Genomic DNA, 4,587 nt, shown 5'->3' on the forward strand with positions numbered 1-4,587 from the left:
AAAGATTACGTTCCCTCGCAAAGATGTTTTGCGTTCCCTCGCAAAGATTGCGTTCCCTCGCAAAGATGTTTTGCGTTCCCTCGCAAAGATGTTTTGCGTTCCCTCACAAAGATTGCGTTCGCTCGCAAAGATGTTTTGCGTACCCCCGCAAAGATTGCGTTCCCTCGCAAAGATGTTTTACGTTCCCTCGTAAAGATGTTTTGCGTTCCCTCGCAAAGATGTTTTGCGTTCCCTCGCAAAGATTGCGTTCGCTCGCAAAGATGTTTTGCGTTCCCTCGTAAAGATGTTTTGCGTTCCCTCGCAAAGATGTTTTGCGTTCCCTCGCAAAGATGTTTTGCGTTCCCTCGCAAAGATGTTTTGCGTTCCCTCGCAAAGATGTTTTGCGTTCCCTCGCAAAGATGTTTTGCGTTCCCTCGCAAAGATTGCGTTCCCTCGCAAAGATGTTTTGCGTACCCCCGCAAAGATTGCGTTCCCTCGCAAAGATGTTTTGCGTTCCCTCGTAAAGATGTTTTGCGTTCCCTCGCAAAGATGTTTTGCGTTCCCTCGGAAAGATGTTTTGCGTTCCCTCGCAAAGATGTTTTGCGTTCCTCGCAAAGATTGCGTTCCCTCGCAAAGATGTTTTGCGTACCCCCGCAAAGATTGCGTTCCCTCGTAAAGATGTTTTGCGTTCCCTCGCAAAGATGTTTTGCGTTCCCTCGCAAAGATGTTTTGCGTTCCCTCATAAAGATGTTTTGCGTTCCCTCGCAAAGATGTTTTGCGTTCCCTCGCAAAGATGTTTTGCGTTCCCTCGCAAAGATGTTTTGCGTTCCCTCGCAAAGATTGCGTTCCCTCATAAAGATGTTTTGCGTTCCCTCGCAAAGATTGCGTTCCCTCATAAAGATGTTTTGCGTTCCCTCGCAAAGATGTTTTGCGTTCCCTCATAAAGATGTTTTGCGTTCCCTCGCAAAGATGTTTTGCGTTCCCTCGCAAAGATTACGTTCCCTCGCAAAGATGTTTTGCGTTCCCTCGCAAAGATTGCGTTCGCTCGCAAAGATGTTTTGCGTACCCCCGCAAAGATTGCGTTCCCTCGCAAAGATGTTTTGCCTTCCCTCGTAAAGATGTTTTGCGTTCCCTCGCAAAGATGTTTTGCGTTCCCTCGCAAAGATGTTTTGCGTTCCCTCGCAAAGATTGCGTTCCCTCGCAAAGATGTTTTGCGTTCCCTCGTAAAGATGTTTTGCGTTCCCTTGCAAAGATTGCGTTCCCTCATAAAGATGTTTTGCGTTCCCTCGCAAAGATGTTTTGCGTTCCTTTGCAAAGATGTTTTTTTGTTCCCTCGCAAAGATTACGTTCCCTCGTAAAGATGTTTTGCGTTCCCTCGCAGAGATTGCGTTCCCTCATAAAGATGTTTTGCATTCCCTCGCAAAGATTGTGTTCCTTCGCAAAGATGTTTTTTCGTTCCCTCGCAAAGATGTTTTGCGTTCCCTCGCAAAGATGTTTTTTCGTTCCCTCGCAAAGATGTTTTGCGTTCCCACGCAAAGTTGCTTGTGTTCCCTTGTTATGAGTTCGGCGAAACACTTCCTGTTTCCCGCTGGTCGTGGTTCAGACAGCTCACGTTCATAATGGAGAGGTTCATAGAGTTTTATTTTGAACTTGAACTCAAATATAAAGAAATGCGATCAGTGCTTAGTTCGAGGTATAGTTATGACGTAAGTGAAAGAGGATTGTCTCAACGCAAAAATTACTCAAGCTTAGTGGACCTTGTTGATTTTTTCCGTAATCAGCTGCAGTCTTCTGGGCAGCTTCATGGGTATCGATGGATGTGCGCCAAATGCAGGGAGAAGGGTCTGCGTGTGAGAAAAGAGGATGTGCGCGTGGCACTTAAGGGGCCGGACCCTACAGGAGTTTCAGTGAGGAGAGCCAGACGTCTCAGACGGCGCAACTACTTTGCAAAGGGACCAAACTTCATTTGGCATTTGGATCCATACGATAAGTTAAAACCATATGGCATTTGTATCAGTGGTTGCATTGACGGCTTTTCGAGGAAGATTATCTGGCTTAACACATACACATCTAGTAGCAATCCAAAGCTTATAGGTGGTTACTATATTGAAGCGGTGGAGCGTTTGGGGGATGCCCAAGAGTTGTTAGGGGGGATTTTGGAACTGAAAATGGTCATGTTAGAGACTTTCAGTGTTTTTTTACATTAATCATGCAGATGAATCTCTTGACAGCTATTTGGATGGTGCAAGTACTGCCAATCAAAGAATCGAGTACTGGTGGGGGTTTCTGCGCAAGGAATGTATGGAATTCTGGATTTGCCTGTTTGCTGAGCTCAGAGACAACGGATACTTCGATGGAGGATTCTTGGACAAAAGTTTGCTCCAGTTCTGCTGCATGGGACTCATCCAGGTGAGTTAAATGGAAATTATGTTGTGATGCTTCTCTCTCTCTCTCTCTCTCTGTGTGTGTGTGTGTGAGAGAGAGAGATCCAAATAAAAAAAATGTGTCATTACTCACGTCACATTGTTCCAAACAGTACACATACAACGCATATGACTTTTTTGTTTGCTTTTTTTGTGGATATTCAGTGTAGAGGCCACCATCTTTTGTTTTCCACATATGTCTGTAAGTTTGAAACAGTGAAACACTGGGTAAATGAGGGCATAATGTTATTTTTTGAGTAATTCAGTTAAAAGTTTTGCCTAATTTCTTTTATTATTGTAATGTTTTGCAGGATGAGCTGGATGACACTTCACAGGTTTGGTATACACACACCATTAGGCCATCAAAGAACATCAGCAATCCCAGTGGTCGGCCCAGTGTGATGTACTGCCTGAACTCTACCTCACCAGGGACTTCCTCACCTCAGCTGACACTGAAAGTATTCAATTTTGCAAGAATGAGTGCACTTTCCGACGCCCCATTCCATGTGATCCAGATGTAAATGAACTGTGCAACACTATAATTTCTAAGTCTCATTTGAGCCTTCCAAAAGACCCGTATCAAGCTGTGAACTTATACATGCATTTAAGAGATGTGATCAGGTCATTACTGTAAGAACTGCAAGGTCCTTTTTATCTGAAATGTGTTTATATTGTCGGACTTGTATTATATTGTGCTTACATTGTAGAATATAATGTCCACCAGGGGGATCCTACAACATTGTAGAAAGTTTTTATAAAGAATTACAATACATGAACATCATTAAAAATGAAATCATCATGTGCAAAAGAGTTTGTTTAAAAAGTTGTTTATAAATGCACAGAAAAGCCACAGAGGAAATATGTTTATTTCTGACAAATCTGAACCTGTAACACCACGTAAACTATGTGTTTAAACTTGATGGAATAAACAAAGTTAAAGATTCTGAGAACTTCCCTTACCAACAACCAAAGTTTTAACTTTGAGAAGTTATTGAGACATTATTTTCTGTGTAAACACAATACACATATCACATGAATAACATAAGAACCAAATAACAACTTATCAGTATAATACTGTCTGTGGTTTATGTAATTAACAAAAAAAGTTGATTGTTCAGAGCAGGGGCGATTCTAGGGTCAGAGCTTTAGGGGTGCTCAGCACCCAATGAGCCCCACTGCCACCGGCGCCAGTAGCGGTTTTAGGCACGGGCGAACCGGGCAGCCGCCCGGGGCGTAATTTTTTCATGAATGAATGAATGAATGAGGCATTTATATAGCGCTTTCATATGTACTACTGTACACCCAAAGTGCTTTACAATCATATCAGGGGTCTCTCCTCATCCACCACCAGTGTGCAGCATCCACTTGGATGATGCGATGGCAGCCACAGTACAACGGCACCAGTGCGCTCACCACACATTATGGGGATTATTAGGAGGCCGTGATTGGTAAGGGCCTATGGAGGGAATTTGGCCAGGACACCGGGGATACACCCCTACTCTTTACGAGAAGTGCCATGGGATTTTTAATGACCACAGAGAGTCAGGACCTCGGTTTAACGTCTCATCCGAAGGACGGTGCTTGTTACAGTAGTGTCCCCATCACTATACTGGGGCATTAGGACCCACACAGACCACAGGGTGAGCACCCCCTGCTGGCCTCACTAACACCTCTTCCAGCAGCTACCTGGTTTTCCCAGGAGGTCTCCCATCCAGGTACTAACCAGGCTCAGCCCTGCTTAGCTTCAGTGGGCAACTGGTCTTGGGCTACAGGGTGATATGGCTGCTGGCTGCATGACACATTGGGGGCGGCAGCACGAGCAGATTTAAAAAAAAAAAAAAAAAAAAAAAATCCTCTGCGTGGCGAGGCGGTTTTTCATCATTTATATCATTTCACTGTGTGTGGAATTGGCAAATTGGCGCTCCCTGCAGCTGCCGGCGCCCCTGCTTGCTGAAAATGTACCATGCACAGAAGCTGTGTGTTGTGAGAGAAGTGTAAAAGGGGGTGGGGCGAGAGGCGCGGGCGACATTTCACCTCTGGGTCTCTCTCAAATGGAACAGACAGGGCGGGGATCCACACTAGTAATATAATTAATAATAGGCTAAAGTCAGTCACACACCTCGACTTTCTTCCAAATAACGCACATTTCATTCATAATGTTATACTACAGGCCTATAGTTCCTGC

At 44.5% G+C, this 4,587-nt stretch overlaps 1 pseudogene; it reads right to left on the reverse strand.

Annotated features, from left to right (window-relative positions):
- Window positions 1-4,075: 4,075 nt before the first annotated feature.
- On the reverse strand, window positions 4,076-4,192 carry LOC137031380 (5S ribosomal RNA; annotated as a pseudogene).
- Window positions 4,193-4,587: the final 395 nt, after the last annotated feature.

The sequence above is a fragment of the Chanodichthys erythropterus genome, chromosome 11, assembly GCF_024489055.1.
Source record: "Chanodichthys erythropterus isolate Z2021 chromosome 11, ASM2448905v1, whole genome shotgun sequence".
Lineage (NCBI taxonomy): Eukaryota > Metazoa > Chordata > Actinopteri > Cypriniformes > Xenocyprididae > Chanodichthys > Chanodichthys erythropterus.